This window comes from Portunus trituberculatus, unplaced genomic scaffold (assembly GCF_017591435.1).
Source record: "Portunus trituberculatus isolate SZX2019 unplaced genomic scaffold, ASM1759143v1 PGA_scaffold_397__1_contigs__length_23076, whole genome shotgun sequence".
NCBI lineage: Eukaryota > Metazoa > Arthropoda > Malacostraca > Decapoda > Portunidae > Portunus > Portunus trituberculatus.
Window position 1 is genome coordinate 1 of NW_025541565.1, and position 17,500 is coordinate 17,500.

A 17,500-nucleotide genomic window follows, 5' to 3' on the forward strand; every position below is an offset into this window, starting at 1 on the left:
GAGGCCTCTCAACTCCCGTTCTTAATTTTTCTCTCACGCACGGCTGGGACTACCCCAAGCCTCAGCAGTGCGGGAGAAATCTCAACTCCGTTGATGAAAATCAAAGTTTTTTGGAGATCCACGTTTTGGCTTTCTCACAGGCTCGTGAGTGCGGGAGGCCTCTCAACTCCCGTTCTTAATTTTTTCTCTCACGCACGGCTGGGACTACCCCAAGCCTCAGCAGTGCGGGAGAAATCTCAACTCCGTTGATGAAAATCAAAGTTTTTTGGAGATCCACGTTTTGGCTTTCTCACAGGCTCGTGAGTGCGGGAGGCCTCTCAACTCCCGTTCTTAATTTTTTCTCTCACGCACGGCTGGGACTACCCCAAGCCTCAGCAGTGCGGGAGAAATCTCAACTCCGTTGATGAAAATCAAAGTTTTTTGGAGATCCACGTTTTGGCTTTCTCACAGGCTCGTGAGTGCGGGAGGCCTCTCAACTCCCGTTCTTAATTTTTTCTCTCACGCACGGCTGGGACTACCCCAAGCCTCAGCAGTGCGGGAGAAATCTCAACTCCGTTGATGAAAATCAAAGTTTTTTGAGATCCACGTTTTGGCTTTCTCACAGGCTCGTGAGTGCGGGAGGCCTCTCAACTCCCGTTCTTAATTTTTTCTCTCACGCACGGCTGGGACTACCCCAAGCCTCAGCAGTGCGGGAGAAATCTCAACTCCGTTGATGAAAATCAAAGTTTTTGAGATCCACGTTTTGGCTTTCTCACAGGCTCGTGAGTGCGGGAGGCCTCTCAACTCCCGTTCTTAATTTTTTCTCTCACGCACGGCTGGGACTACCCCAAGCCTCAGCAGTGCGGGAGAAATCTCAACTCCGTTGATGAAAATCAAAGTTTTTTGGAGATCCACGTTTTGGCTTTCTCACAGGCTCGTGAGTGCGGGAGGCCTCTCAACTCCCGTTCTTAATTTTTTCTCTCACGCACGGCTGGGACTACCCCAAGCCTCAGCAGTGCGGGAGAAATCTCAACTCCGTTGATGAAAATCAAAGTTTTTTGGAGATCCACGTTTTGGCTTTCTCACAGGCTCGTGAGTGCGGGAGGCCTCTCAACTCCCGTTCTTAATTTTTTCTCTCACGCACGGCTGGGACTACCCCAAGCCTCAGCAGTGCGGGAGAAATCTCAACTCCGTTGATGAAAATCAAAGTTTTTTGGAGATCCACGTTTTGGCTTTCTCACAGGCTCGTGAGTGCGGGAGGCCTCTCAACTCCCGTTCTTAATTTTTTCTCTCACGCACGGCTGGGACTACCCCAAGCCTCAGCAGTGCGGGAGAAATCTCAACTCCGTTGATGAAAATCAAAGTTTTTTGGAGATCCACGTTTTGGCTTTCTCACAGGCTCGTGAGTGCGGGAGGCCTCTCAACTCCCGTTCTTAATTTTTTCTCTCACGCACGGCTGGGACTACCCCAAGCCTCAGCAGTGCGGGAGAAATCTCAACTCCGTTGATGAAAATCAAAGTTTTTTGGAGATCCACGTTTTGGCTTTCTCACAGGCTCGTGAGTGCGGGAGGCCTCTCAACTCCCGTTCTTAATTTTTTCTCTCACGCACGGCTGGGACTACCCCAAGCCTCAGCAGTGCGGGAGAAATCTCAACTCCGTTGATGAAAATCAAAGTTTTTTGAGATCCACGTTTTGGCTTTCTCACAGGCTCGTGAGTGCGGGAGGCCTCTCAACTCCCGTTCTTAATTTTTTCTCTCACGCACGGCTGGGACTACCCCAAGCCTCAGCAGTGCGGGAGAAATCTCAACTCCGTTGATGAAAATCAAAGTTTTTGAGATCCACGTTTTGGCTTTCTCACAGGCTCGTGAGTGCGGGAGGCCTCTCAACTCCCGTTCTTAATTTTTTCTCTCACGCACGGCTGGGACTACCCCAAGCCTCAGCAGTGCGGGAGAAATCTCAACTCCGTTGATGAAAATCAAAGTTTTTTGGAGATCCACGTTTTGGCTTTCTCACAGGCTCGTGAGTGCGGGAGGCCTCTCAACTCCCGTTCTTAATTTTTTCTCTCACGCACGGCTGGGACTACCCCAAGCCTCAGCAGTGCGGGAGAAATCTCAACTCCGTTGATGAAAATCAAAGTTTTTTGGAGATCCACGTTTTGGCTTTCTCACAGGCTCGTGAGTGCGGGAGGCCTCTCAACTCCCGTTCTTAATTTTTTCTCTCACGCACGGCTGGGACTACCCCAAGCCTCAGCAGTGCGGGAGAAATCTCAACTCCGTTGATGAAAATCAAAGTTTTTTGAGATCCACGTTTTGGCTTTCTCACAGGCTCGTGAGTGCGGGAGGCCTCTCAACTCCCGTTCTTAATTTTTTCTCTCACGCACGGCTGGGACTACCCCAAGCCTCAGCAGTGCGGGAGAAATCTCAACTCCGTTGATGAAAATCAAAGTTTTTGAGATCCACGTTTTGGCTTTCTCACAGGCTCGTGAGTGCGGGAGGCCTCTCAACTCCCGTTCTTAATTTTTTCTCTCACGCACGGCTGGGACTACCCCAAGCCTCAGCAGTGCGGGAGAAATCTCAACTCCGTTGATGAAAATCAAAGTTTTTTGGAGATCCACGTTTTGGCTTTCTCACAGGCTCGTGAGTGCGGGAGGCCTCTCAACTCCCGTTCTTAATTTTTTCTCTCACGCACGGCTGGGACTACCCCAAGCCTCAGCAGTGCGGGAGAAATCTCAACTCCGTTGATGAAAATCAAAGTTTTTGAGATCCACGTTTTGGCTTTCTCACAGGCTCGTGAGTGCGGGAGGCCTCTCAACTCCCGTTCTTAATTTTTTCTCTCACGCACGGCTGGGACTACCCCAAGCCTCAGCAGTGCGGGAGAAATCTCAACTCCGTTGATGAAAATCAAAGTTTTTTGGAGATCCACGTTTTGGCTTTCTCACAGGCTCGTGAGTGCGGGAGGCCTCTCAACTCCCGTTCTTAATTTTTTCTCTCACGCACGGCTGGGACTACCCCAAGCCTCAGCAGTGCGGGAGAAATCTCAACTCCGTTGATGAAAATCAAAGTTTATTTGAGATCCACGTTTTGGCTTTCTCACAGGCTCGTGAGTGCGGGAGGCCTCTCAACTCCCGTTCTTAATTTTTTCTCTCACGCACGGCTGGGACTACCCCAAGCCTCAGCAGTGCGGGAGAAATCTCAACTCCGTTGATGAAAATCAAAGTTTTTTGGAGATCCACGTTTTGGCTTTCTCACAGGCTCGTGAGTGCGGGAGGCCTCTCAACTCCCGTTCTTAATTTTTTCTCTCACGCACGGCTGGGACTACCCCAAGCCTCAGCAGTGCGGGAGAAATCTCAACTCCGTTGATGAAAATCAAAGTTTTTTGAGATCCACGTTTTGGCTTTCTCACAGGCTCGTGAGTGCGGGAGGCCTCTCAACTCCCGTTCTTAATTTTTCTCTCACGCACGGCTGGGACTACCCCAAGCCTCAGCAGTGCGGGAGAAATCTCAACTCCGTTGATGAAAATCAAAGTTTTTTGAGATCCACGTTTTGGCTTTCTCACAGGCTCGTGAGTGCGGGAGGCCTCTCAACTCCCGTTCTTAATTTTTTCTCTCACGCACGGCTGGGACTACCCCAAGCCTCAGCAGTGCGGGAGAAATCTCAACTCCGTTGATGAAAATCAAAGTTTTTTGGAGATCCACGTTTTGGCTTTCTCACAGGCTCGTGAGTGCGGGAGGCCTCTCAACTCCCGTTCTTAATTTTTTCTCTCACGCACGGCTGGGACTACCCCAAGCCTCAGCAGTGCGGGAGAAATCTCAACTCCGTTGATGAAAATCAAAGTTTTTTGAGATCCACGTTTTGGCTTTCTCACAGGCTCGTGAGTGCGGGAGGCCTCTCAACTCCCGTTCTTAATTTTTTCTCTCACGCACGGCTGGGACTACCCCAAGCCTCAGCAGTGCGGGAGAAATCTCAACTCCGTTGATGAAAATCAAAGTTTTTTGGAGATCCACGTTTTGGCTTTCTCACAGGCTCGTGAGTGCGGGAGGCCTCTCAACTCCCGTTCTTAATTTTTTCTCTCACGCACGGCTGGGACTACCCCAAGCCTCAGCAGTGCGGGAGAAATCTCAACTCCGTTGATGAAAATCAAAGTTTTTTGAGATCCACGTTTTGGCTTTCTCACAGGCTCGTGAGTGCGGGAGGCCTCTCAACTCCCGTTCTTAATTTTTTCTCTCACGCACGGCTGGGACTACCCCAAGCCTCAGCAGTGCGGGAGAAATCTCAACTCCGTTGATGAAAATCAAAGTTTTTTGAGATCCACGTTTTGGCTTTCTCACAGGCTCGTGAGTGCGGGAGGCCTCTCAACTCCCGTTCTTAATTTTTTCTCTCACGCACGGCTGGGACTACCCCAAGCCTCAGCAGTGCGGGAGAAATCTCAACTCCGTTGATGAAAATCAAAGTTTTTGAGATCCACGTTTTGGCTTTCTCACAGGCTCGTGAGTGCGGGAGGCCTCTCAACTCCCGTTCTTAATTTTTTCTCTCACGCACGGCTGGGACTACCCCAAGCCTCAGCAGTGCGGGAGAAATCTCAACTCCGTTGATGAAAATCAAAGTTTTTTGGAGATCCACGTTTTGGCTTTCTCACAGGCTCGTGAGTGCGGGAGGCCTCTCAACTCCCGTTCTTAATTTTTTCTCTCACGCACGGCTGGGACTACCCCAAGCCTCAGCAGTGCGGGAGAAATCTCAACTCCGTTGATGAAAATCAAAGTTTTTTGAGATCCACGTTTTGGCTTTCTCACAGGCTCGTGAGTGCGGGAGGCCTCTCAACTCCCGTTCTTAATTTTTTCTCTCACGCACGGCTGGGACTACCCCAAGCCTCAGCAGTGCGGGAGAAATCTCAACTCCGTTGATGAAAATCAAAGTTTTTGAGATCCACGTTTTGGCTTTCTCACAGGCTCGTGAGTGCGGGAGGCCTCTCAACTCCCGTTCTTAATTTTTTCTCTCACGCACGGCTGGGACTACCCCAAGCCTCAGCAGTGCGGGAGAAATCTCAACTCCGTTGATGAAAATCAAAGTTTTTTGGAGATCCACGTTTTGGCTTTCTCACAGGCTCGTGAGTGCGGGAGGCCTCTCAACTCCCGTTCTTAATTTTTTCTCTCACGCACGGCTGGGACTACCCCAAGCCTCAGCAGTGCGGGAGAAATCTCAACTCCGTTGATGAAAATCAAAGTTTTTTGGAGATCCACGTTTTGGCTTTCTCACAGGCTCGTGAGTGCGGGAGGCCTCTCAACTCCCGTTCTTAATTTTTTCTCTCACGCACGGCTGGGACTACCCCAAGCCTCAGCAGTGCGGGAGAAATCTCAACTCCGTTGATGAAAATCAAAGTTTTTTGGAGATCCACGTTTTGGCTTTCTCACAGGCTCGTGAGTGCGGGAGGCCTCTCAACTCCCGTTCTTAATTTTTTCTCTCACGCACGGCTGGGACTACCCCAAGCCTCAGCAGTGCGGGAGAAATCTCAACTCCGTTGATGAAAATCAAAGTTTTTTGAGATCCACGTTTTGGCTTTCTCACAGGCTCGTGAGTGCGGGAGGCCTCTCAACTCCCGTTCTTAATTTTTTCTCTCACGCACGGCTGGGACTACCCCAAGCCTCAGCAGTGCGGGAGAAATCTCAACTCCGTTGATGAAAATCAAAGTTTTTTGAGATCCACGTTTTGGCTTTCTCACAGGCTCGTGAGTGCGGGAGGCCTCTCAACTCCCGTTCTTAATTTTTTCTCTCACGCACGGCTGGGACTACCCCAAGCCTCAGCAGTGCGGGAGAAATCTCAACTCCGTTGATGAAAATCAAAGTTTTTGAGATCCACGTTTTGGCTTTCTCACAGGCTCGTGAGTGCGGGAGGCCTCTCAACTCCCGTTCTTAATTTTTTCTCTCACGCACGGCTGGGACTACCCCAAGCCTCAGCAGTGCGGGAGAAATCTCAACTCCGTTGATGAAAATCAAAGTTTTTTGGAGATCCACGTTTTGGCTTTCTCACAGGCTCGTGAGTGCGGGAGGCCTCTCAACTCCCGTTCTTAATTTTTTCTCTCACGCACGGCTGGGACTACCCCAAGCCTCAGCAGTGCGGGAGAAATCTCAACTCCGTTGATGAAAATCAAAGTTTTTTGAGATCCACGTTTTGGCTTTCTCACAGGCTCGTGAGTGCGGGAGGCCTCTCAACTCCCGTTCTTAATTTTTTCTCTCACGCACGGCTGGGACTACCCCAAGCCTCAGCAGTGCGGGAGAAATCTCAACTCCGTTGATGAAAATCAAAGTTTTTTGAGATCCACGTTTTGGCTTTCTCACAGGCTCGTGAGTGCGGGAGGCCTCTCAACTCCCGTTCTTAATTTTTTCTCTCACGCACGGCTGGGACTACCCCAAGCCTCAGCAGTGCGGGAGAAATCTCAACTCCGTTGATGAAAATCAAAGTTTTTTGAGATCCACGTTTTGGCTTTCTCACAGGCTCGTGAGTGCGGGAGGCCTCTCAACTCCCGTTCTTAATTTTTTCTCTCACGCACGGCTGGGACTACCCCAAGCCTCAGCAGTGCGGGAGAAATCTCAACTCCGTTGATGAAAATCAAAGTTTTTGAGATCCACGTTTTGGCTTTCTCACAGGCTCGTGAGTGCGGGAGGCCTCTCAACTCCCGTTCTTAATTTTTTCTCTCACGCACGGCTGGGACTACCCCAAGCCTCAGCAGTGCGGGAGAAATCTCAACTCCGTTGATGAAAATCAAAGTTTTTTGGAGATCCACGTTTTGGCTTTCTCACAGGCTCGTGAGTGCGGGAGGCCTCTCAACTCCCGTTCTTAATTTTTTCTCTCACGCACGGCTGGGACTACCCCAAGCCTCAGCAGTGCGGGAGAAATCTCAACTCCGTTGATGAAAATCAAAGTTTTTTGAGATCCACGTTTTGGCTTTCTCACAGGCTCGTGAGTGCGGGAGGCCTCTCAACTCCCGTTCTTAATTTTTTCTCTCACGCACGGCTGGGACTACCCCAAGCCTCAGCAGTGCGGGAGAAATCTCAACTCCGTTGATGAAAATCAAAGTTTTTTGAGATCCACGTTTTGGCTTTCTCACAGGCTCGTGAGTGCGGGAGGCCTCTCAACTCCCGTTCTTAATTTTTTCTCTCACGCACGGCTGGGACTACCCCAAGCCTCAGCAGTGCGGGAGAAATCTCAACTCCGTTGATGAAAATCAAAGTTTTTGAGATCCACGTTTTGGCTTTCTCACAGGCTCGTGAGTGCGGGAGGCCTCTCAACTCCCGTTCTTAATTTTTTCTCTCACGCACGGCTGGGACTACCCCAAGCCTCAGCAGTGCGGGAGAAATCTCAACTCCGTTGATGAAAATCAAAGTTTTTGAGATCCACGTTTTGGCTTTCTCACAGGCTCGTGAGTGCGGGAGGCCTCTCAACTCCCGTTCTTAATTTTTCTCTCACGCACGGCTGGGACTACCCCAAGCCTCAGCAGTGCGGGAGAAATCTCAACTCCGTTGATGAAAATCAAAGTTTTTTGGAGATCCACGTTTTGGCTTTCTCACAGGCTCGTGAGTGCGGGAGGCCTCTCAACTCCCGTTCTTAATTTTTTCTCTCACGCACGGCTGGGACTACCCCAAGCCTCAGCAGTGCGGGAGAAATCTCAACTCCGTTGATGAAAATCAAAGTTTTTTGAGATCCACGTTTTGGCTTTCTCACAGGCTCGTGAGTGCGGGAGGCCTCTCAACTCCCGTTCTTAATTTTTTCTCTCACGCACGGCTGGGACTACCCCAAGCCTCAGCAGTGCGGGAGAAATCTCAACTCCGTTGATGAAAATCAAAGTTTTTTGAGATCCACGTTTTGGCTTTCTCACAGGCTCGTGAGTGCGGGAGGCCTCTCAACTCCCGTTCTTAATTTTTTCTCTCACGCACGGCTGGGACTACCCCAAGCCTCAGCAGTGCGGGAGAAATCTCAACTCCGTTGATGAAAATCAAAGTTTTTGAGATCCACGTTTTGGCTTTCTCACAGGCTCGTGAGTGCGGGAGGCCTCTCAACTCCCGTTCTTAATTTTTTCTCTCACGCACGGCTGGGACTACCCCAAGCCTCAGCAGTGCGGGAGAAATCTCAACTCCGTTGATGAAAATCAAAGTTTTTTGGAGATCCACGTTTTGGCTTTCTCACAGGCTCGTGAGTGCGGGAGGCCTCTCAACTCCCGTTCTTAATTTTTTCTCTCACGCACGGCTGGGACTACCCCAAGCCTCAGCAGTGCGGGAGAAATCTCAACTCCGTTGATGAAAATCAAAGTTTTTTGGAGATCCACGTTTTGGCTTTCTCACAGGCTCGTGAGTGCGGGAGGCCTCTCAACTCCCGTTCTTAATTTTTTCTCTCACGCACGGCTGGGACTACCCCAAGCCTCAGCAGTGCGGGAGAAATCTCAACTCCGTTGATGAAAATCAAAGTTTTTTGAGATCCACGTTTTGGCTTTCTCACAGGCTCGTGAGTGCGGGAGGCCTCTCAACTCCCGTTCTTAATTTTTTCTCTCACGCACGGCTGGGACTACCCCAAGCCTCAGCAGTGCGGGAGAAATCTCAACTCCGTTGATGAAAATCAAAGTTTTTGAGATCCACGTTTTGGCTTTCTCACAGGCTCGTGAGTGCGGGAGGCCTCTCAACTCCCGTTCTTAATTTTTTCTCTCACGCACGGCTGGGACTACCCCAAGCCTCAGCAGTGCGGGAGAAATCTCAACTCCGTTGATGAAAATCAAAGTTTTTTGGAGATCCACGTTTTGGCTTTCTCACAGGCTCGTGAGTGCGGGAGGCCTCTCAACTCCCGTTCTTAATTTTTTCTCTCACGCACGGCTGGGACTACCCCAAGCCTCAGCAGTGCGGGAGAAATCTCAACTCCGTTGATGAAAATCAAAGTTTTTGAGATCCACGTTTTGGCTTTCTCACAGGCTCGTGAGTGCGGGAGGCCTCTCAACTCCCGTTCTTAATTTTTTCTCTCACGCACGGCTGGGACTACCCCAAGCCTCAGCAGTGCGGGAGAAATCTCAACTCCGTTGATGAAAATCAAAGTTTTTTGGAGATCCACGTTTTGGCTTTCTCACAGGCTCGTGAGTGCGGGAGGCCTCTCAACTCCCGTTCTTAATTTTTTCTCTCACGCACGGCTGGGACTACCCCAAGCCTCAGCAGTGCGGGAGAAATCTCAACTCCGTTGATGAAAATCAAAGTTTTTTGAGATCCACGTTTTGGCTTTCTCACAGGCTCGTGAGTGCGGGAGGCCTCTCAACTCCCGTTCTTAATTTTTTCTCTCACGCACGGCTGGGACTACCCCAAGCCTCAGCAGTGCGGGAGAAATCTCAACTCCGTTGATGAAAATCAAAGTTTTTTGAGATCCACGTTTTGGCTTTCTCACAGGCTCGTGAGTGCGGGAGGCCTCTCAACTCCCGTTCTTAATTTTTTCTCTCACGCACGGCTGGGACTACCCCAAGCCTCAGCAGTGCGGGAGAAATCTCAACTCCGTTGATGAAAATCAAAGTTTTTGAGATCCACGTTTTGGCTTTCTCACAGGCTCGTGAGTGCGGGAGGCCTCTCAACTCCCGTTCTTAATTTTTTCTCTCACGCACGGCTGGGACTACCCCAAGCCTCAGCAGTGCGGGAGAAATCTCAACTCCGTTGATGAAAATCAAAGTTTTTTGGAGATCCACGTTTTGGCTTTCTCACAGGCTCGTGAGTGCGGGAGGCCTCTCAACTCCCGTTCTTAATTTTTTCTCTCACGCACGGCTGGGACTACCCCAAGCCTCAGCAGTGCGGGAGAAATCTCAACTCCGTTGATGAAAATCAAAGTTTTTTGGAGATCCACGTTTTGGCTTTCTCACAGGCTCGTGAGTGCGGGAGGCCTCTCAACTCCCGTTCTTAATTTTTTCTCTCACGCACGGCTGGGACTACCCCAAGCCTCAGCAGTGCGGGAGAAATCTCAACTCCGTTGATGAAAATCAAAGTTTTTTGAGATCCACGTTTTGGCTTTCTCACAGGCTCGTGAGTGCGGGAGGCCTCTCAACTCCCGTTCTTAATTTTTTCTCTCACGCACGGCTGGGACTACCCCAAGCCTCAGCAGTGCGGGAGAAATCTCAACTCCGTTGATGAAAATCAAAGTTTTTTGAGATCCACGTTTTGGCTTTCTCACAGGCTCGTGAGTGCGGGAGGCCTCTCAACTCCCGTTCTTAATTTTTTCTCTCACGCACGGCTGGGACTACCCCAAGCCTCAGCAGTGCGGGAGAAATCTCAACTCCGTTGATGAAAATCAAAGTTTTTTGAGATCCACGTTTTGGCTTTCTCACAGGCTCGTGAGTGCGGGAGGCCTCTCAACTCCCGTTCTTAATTTTTTCTCTCACGCACGGCTGGGACTACCCCAAGCCTCAGCAGTGCGGGAGAAATCTCAACTCCGTTGATGAAAATCAAAGTTTTTGAGATCCACGTTTTGGCTTTCTCACAGGCTCGTGAGTGCGGGAGGCCTCTCAACTCCCGTTCTTAATTTTTTCTCTCACGCACGGCTGGGACTACCCCAAGCCTCAGCAGTGCGGGAGAAATCTCAACTCCGTTGATGAAAATCAAAGTTTTTTGGAGATCCACGTTTTGGCTTTCTCACAGGCTCGTGAGTGCGGGAGGCCTCTCAACTCCCGTTCTTAATTTTTTCTCTCACGCACGGCTGGGACTACCCCAAGCCTCAGCAGTGCGGGAGAAATCTCAACTCCGTTGATGAAAATCAAAGTTTTTTGGAGATCCACGTTTTGGCTTTCTCACAGGCTCGTGAGTGCGGGAGGCCTCTCAACTCCCGTTCTTAATTTTTTCTCTCACGCACGGCTGGGACTACCCCAAGCCTCAGCAGTGCGGAGAAATCTCAACTCCGTTGATGAAAATCAAAGTTTTTTGAGATCCACGTTTTGGCTTTCTCACAGGCTCGTGAGTGCGGGAGGCCTCTCAACTCCCGTTCTTAATTTTTTCTCTCACGCACGGCTGGGACTACCCCAAGCCTCAGCAGTGCGGGAGAAATCTCAACTCCGTTGATGAAAATCAAAGTTTTTTGAGATCCACGTTTTGGCTTTCTCACAGGCTCGTGAGTGCGGGAGGCCTCTCAACTCCCGTTCTTAATTTTTTCTCTCACGCACGGCTGGGACTACCCCAAGCCTCAGCAGTGCGGGAGAAATCTCAACTCCGTTGATGAAAATCAAAGTTTTTTGGAGATCCACGTTTTGGCTTTCTCACAGGCTCGTGAGTGCGGGAGGCCTCTCAACTCCCGTTCTTAATTTTTTCTCTCACGCACGGCTGGGACTACCCCAAGCCTCAGCAGTGCGGGAGAAATCTCAACTCCGTTGATGAAAATCAAAGTTTTTGAGATCCACGTTTTGGCTTTCTCACAGGCTCGTGAGTGCGGGAGGCCTCTCAACTCCCGTTCTTAATTTTTTCTCTCACGCACGGCTGGGACTACCCCAAGCCTCAGCAGTGCGGAGAAATCTCAACTCCGTTGATGAAAATCAAAGTTTTTGAGATCCACGTTTTGGCTTTCTCACAGGCTCGTGAGTGCGGGAGGCCTCTCAACTCCCGTTCTTAATTTTTTCTCTCACGCACGGCTGGGACTACCCCAAGCCTCAGCAGTGCGGGAGAAATCTCAACTCCGTTGATGAAAATCAAAGTTTTTTGGAGATCCACGTTTTGGCTTTCTCACAGGCTCGTGAGTGCGGGAGGCCTCTCAACTCCCGTTCTTAATTTTTTCTCTCACGCACGGCTGGGACTACCCCAAGCCTCAGCAGTGCGGGAGAAATCTCAACTCCGTTGATGAAAATCAAAGTTTTTTGAGATCCACGTTTTGGCTTTCTCACAGGCTCGTGAGTGCGGGAGGCCTCTCAACTCCCGTTCTTAATTTTTTCTCTCACGCACGGCTGGGACTACCCCAAGCCTCAGCAGTGCGGGAGAAATCTCAACTCCGTTGATGAAAATCAAAGTTTTTGAGATCCACGTTTTGGCTTTCTCACAGGCTCGTGAGTGCGGGAGGCCTCTCAACTCCCGTTCTTAATTTTTTCTCTCACGCACGGCTGGGACTACCCCAAGCCTCAGCAGTGCGGGAGAAATCTCAACTCCGTTGATGAAAATCAAAGTTTTTTGGAGATCCACGTTTTGGCTTTCTCACAGGCTCGTGAGTGCGGGAGGCCTCTCAACTCCCGTTCTTAATTTTTTCTCTCACGCACGGCTGGGACTACCCCAAGCCTCAGCAGTGCGGGAGAAATCTCAACTCCGTTGATGAAAATCAAAGTTTTTGAGATCCACGTTTTGGCTTTCTCACAGGCTCGTGAGTGCGGGAGGCCTCTCAACTCCCGTTCTTAATTTTTTCTCTCACGCACGGCTGGGACTACCCCAAGCCTCAGCAGTGCGGGAGAAATCTCAACTCCGTTGATGAAAATCAAAGTTTTTGAGATCCACGTTTTGGCTTTCTCACAGGCTCGTGAGTGCGGGAGGCCTCTCAACTCCCGTTCTTAATTTTTTCTCTCACGCACGGCTGGGACTACCCCAAGCCTCAGCAGTGCGGGAGAAATCTCAACTCCGTTGATGAAAATCAAAGTTTTTGAGATCCACGTTTTGGCTTTCTCACAGGCTCGTGAGTGCGGGAGGCCTCTCAACTCCCGTTCTTAATTTTTTCTCTCACGCACGGCTGGGACTACCCCAAGCCTCAGCAGTGCGGGAGAAATCTCAACTCCGTTGATGAAAATCAAAGTTTTTTGGAGATCCACGTTTTGGCTTTCTCACAGGCTCGTGAGTGCGGGAGGCCTCTCAACTCCCGTTCTTAATTTTTTCTCTCACGCACGGCTGGGACTACCCCAAGCCTCAGCAGTGCGGAGAAATCTCAACTCCGTTGATGAAAATCAAAGTTTTTTGAGATCCACGTTTTGGCTTTCTCACAGGCTCGTGAGTGCGGGAGGCCTCTCAACTCCCGTTCTTAATTTTTTCTCTCACGCACGGCTGGGACTACCCCAAGCCTCAGCAGTGCGGGAGAAATCTCAACTCCGTTGATGAAAATCAAAGTTTTTGAGATCCACGTTTTGGCTTTCTCACAGGCTCGTGAGTGCGGGAGGCCTCTCAACTCCCGTTCTTAATTTTTTCTCTCACGCACGGCTGGGACTACCCCAAGCCTCAGCAGTGCGGGAGAAATCTCAACTCCGTTGATGAAAATCAAAGTTTTTGAGATCCACGTTTTGGCTTTCTCACAGGCTCGTGAGTGCGGGAGGCCTCTCAACTCCCGTTCTTAATTTTTTCTCTCACGCACGGCTGGGACTACCCCAAGCCTCAGCAGTGCGGGAGAAATCTCAACTCCGTTGATGAAAATCAAAGTTTTTGAGATCCACGTTTTGGCTTTCTCACAGGCTCGTGAGTGCGGGAGGCCTCTCAACTCCCGTTCTTAATTTTTTCTCTCACGCACGGCTGGGACTACCCCAAGCCTCAGCAGTGCGGGAGAAATCTCAACTCCGTTGATGAAAATCAAAGTTTTTTGGAGATCCACGTTTTGGCTTTCTCACAGGCTCGTGAGTGCGGGAGGCCTCTCAACTCCCGTTCTTAATTTTTTCTCTCACGCACGGCTGGGACTACCCCAAGCCTCAGCAGTGCGGGAGAAATCTCAACTCCGTTGATGAAAATCAAAGTTTTTGAGATCCACGTTTTGGCTTTCTCACAGGCTCGTGAGTGCGGGAGGCCTCTCAACTCCCGTTCTTAATTTTTCTCTCACGCACGGCTGGGACTACCCCAAGCCTCAGCAGTGCGGGAGAAATCTCAACTCCGTTGATGAAAATCAAAGTTTTTTGGAGATCCACGTTTTGGCTTTCTCACAGGCTCGTGAGTGCGGGAGGCCTCTCAACTCCCGTTCTTAATTTTTTCTCTCACGCACGGCTGGGACTACCCCAAGCCTCAGCAGTGCGGGAGAAATCTCAACTCCGTTGATGAAAATCAAAGTTTTTTGAGATCCACGTTTTGGCTTTCTCACAGGCTCGTGAGTGCGGGAGGCCTCTCAACTCCCGTTCTTAATTTTTTCTCTCACGCACGGCTGGGACTACCCCAAGCCTCAGCAGTGCGGGAGAAATCTCAACTCCGTTGATGAAAATCAAAGTTTTTTGAGATCCACGTTTTGGCTTTCTCACAGGCTCGTGAGTGCGGGAGGCCTCTCAACTCCCGTTCTTAATTTTTTCTCTCACGCACGGCTGGGACTACCCCAAGCCTCAGCAGTGCGGGAGAAATCTCAACTCCGTTGATGAAAATCAAAGTTTTTGAGATCCACGTTTTGGCTTTCTCACAGGCTCGTGAGTGCGGGAGGCCTCTCAACTCCCGTTCTTAATTTTTTCTCTCACGCACGGCTGGGACTACCCCAAGCCTCAGCAGTGCGGGAGAAATCTCAACTCCGTTGATGAAAATCAAAGTTTTTTGGAGATCCACGTTTTGGCTTTCTCACAGGCTCGTGAGTGCGGGAGGCCTCTCAACTCCCGTTCTTAATTTTTTCTCTCACGCACGGCTGGGACTACCCCAAGCCTCAGCAGTGCGGAGAAATCTCAACTCCGTTGATGAAAATCAAAGTTTTTGAGATCCACGTTTTGGCTTTCTCACAGGCTCGTGAGTGCGGGAGGCCTCTCAACTCCCGTTCTTAATTTTTTCTCTCACGCACGGCTGGGACTACCCCAAGCCTCAGCAGTGCGGGAGAAATCTCAACTCCGTTGATGAAAATCAAAGTTTTTTGAGATCCACGTTTTGGCTTTCTCACAGGCTCGTGAGTGCGGGAGGCCTCTCAACTCCCGTTCTTAATTTTTTCTCTCACGCACGGCTGGGACTACCCCAAGCCTCAGCAGTGCGGGAGAAATCTCAACTCCGTTGATGAAAATCAAAGTTTTTGAGATCCACGTTTTGGCTTTCTCACAGGCTCGTGAGTGCGGGAGGCCTCTCAACTCCCGTTCTTAATTTTTCTCTCACGCACGGCTGGGACTACCCCAAGCCTCAGCAGTGCGGGAGAAATCTCAACTCCGTTGATGAAAATCAAAGTTTTTTGAGATCCACGTTTTGGCTTTCTCACAGGCTCGTGAGTGCGGGAGGCCTCTCAACTCCCGTTCTTAATTTTTCTCTCACGCACGGCTGGGACTACCCCAAGCCTCAGCAGTGCGGGAGAAATCTCAACTCCGTTGATGAAAATCAAAGTTTTTTGAGATCCACGTTTTGGCTTTCTCACAGGCTCGTGAGTGCGGGAGGCCTCTCAACTCCCGTTCTTAATTTTTTCTCTCACGCACGGCTGGGACTACCCCAAGCCTCAGCAGTGCGGGAGAAATCTCAACTCCGTTGATGAAAATCAAAGTTTTTTGAGATCCACGTTTTGGCTTTCTCACAGGCTCGTGAGTGCGGGAGGCCTCTCAACTCCCGTTCTTAATTTTTTCTCTCACGCACGGCTGGGACTACCCCAAGCCTCAGCAGTGCGGGAGAAATCTCAACTCCGTTGATGAAAATCAAAGTTTTTTGAGATCCACGTTTTGGCTTTCTCACAGGCTCGTGAGTGCGGGAGGCCTCTCAACTCCCGTTCTTAATTTTTTCTCTCACGCACGGCTGGGACTACCCCAAGCCTCAGCAGTGCGGGAGAAATCTCAACTCCGTTGATGAAAATCAAAGTTTTTGAGATCCACGTTTTGGCTTTCTCACAGGCTCGTGAGTGCGGGAGGCCTCTCAACTCCCGTTCTTAATTTTTTCTCTCACGCACGGCTGGGACTACCCCAAGCCTCAGCAGTGCGGGAGAAATCTCAACTCCGTTGATGAAAATCAAAGTTTTTTGAGATCCACGTTTTGGCTTTCTCACAGGCTCGTGAGTGCGGGAGGCCTCTCAACTCCCGTTCTTAATTTTTTCTCTCACGCACGGCTGGGACTACCCCAAGCCTCAGCAGTGCGGGAGAAATCTCAACTCCGTTGATGAAAATCAAAGTTTTTTGAGATCCACGTTTTGGCTTTCTCACAGGCTCGTGAGTGCGGGAGGCCTCTCAACTCCCGTTCTTAATTTTTTCTCTCACGCACGGCTGGGACTACCCCAAGCCTCAGCAGTGCGGGAGAAATCTCAACTCCGTTGATGAAAATCAAAGTTTTTTGAGATCCACGTTTTGGCTTTCTCACAGGCTCGTGAGTGCGGGAGGCCTCTCAACTCCCGTTCTTAATTTTTTCTCTCACGCACGGCTGGGACTACCCCAAGCCTCAGCAGTGCGGGAGAAATCTCAACTCCGTTGATGAAAATCAAAGTTTTTGAGATCCACGTTTTGGCTTTCTCACAGGCTCGTGAGTGCGGGAGGCCTCTCAACTCCCGTTCTTAATTTTTTCTCTCACGCACGGCTGGGACTACCCCAAGCCTCAGCAGTGCGGGAGAAATCTCAACTCCGTTGATGAAAATCAAAGTTTTTTGAGATCCACGTTTTGGCTTTCTCACAGGCTCGTGAGTGCGGGAGGCCTCTCAACTCCCGTTCTTAATTTTTTCTCTCACGCACGGCTGGGACTACCCCAAGCCTCAGCAGTGCGGGAGAAATCTCAACTCCGTTGATGAAAATCAAAGTTTTTTGAGATCCACGTTTTGGCTTTCTCACAGGCTCGTGAGTGCGGGAGGCCTCTCAACTCCCGTTCTTAATTTTTTCTCTCACGCACGGCTGGGACTACCCCAAGCCTCAGCAGTGCGGGAGAAATCTCAACTCCGTTGATGAAAATCAAAGTTTTTTGGAGATCCACGTTTTGGCTTTCTCACAGGCTCGTGAGTGCGGGAGGCCTCTCAACTCCCGTTCTTAATTTTTTCTCTCACGCACGGCTGGGACTACCCCAAGCCTCAGCAGTGCGGAGAAATCTCAACTCCGTTGATGAAAATCAAAGTTTTTGAGATCCACGTTTTGGCTTTCTCACAGGCTCGTGAGTGCGGGAGGCCTCTCAACTCCCGTTCTTAATTTTTCTCTCACGCACGGCTGGGACTACCCCAAGCCTCAGCAGTGCGGGAGAAATCTCAACTCCGTTGATGAAAATCAAAGTTTTTGAGATCCACGTTTTGGCTTTCTCACAGGCTCGTGAGTGCGGGAGGCCTCTCAACTCCCGTTCTTAATTTTTCTCTCACGCACGGCTGGGACTACCCCAAGCCTCAGCAGTGCGGGAGAAATCTCAACTCCGTTGATGAAAATCAAAGTTTTTGAGATCCACGTTTTGGCTTTCTCACAGGCTCGTGAGTGCGGGAGGCCTCTCAACTCCCGTTCTTAATTTTTCTCTCACGCACGGCTGGGACTACCCCAAGCCTCAGCAGTGCGGGAGAAATCTCAACTCCGTTGATGAAAATCAAAGTTTTTGAGATCCACGTTTTGGCTTTCTCACAGGCTCGTGAGTGCGGGAGGCCTCTCAACTCCCGTTCTTAATTTTTCTCTCACGCACGGCTGGGACTACCCCAAGCCTCAGCAGTGCGGGAGAAATCTCAACTCCGTTGATGAAAATCAAAGT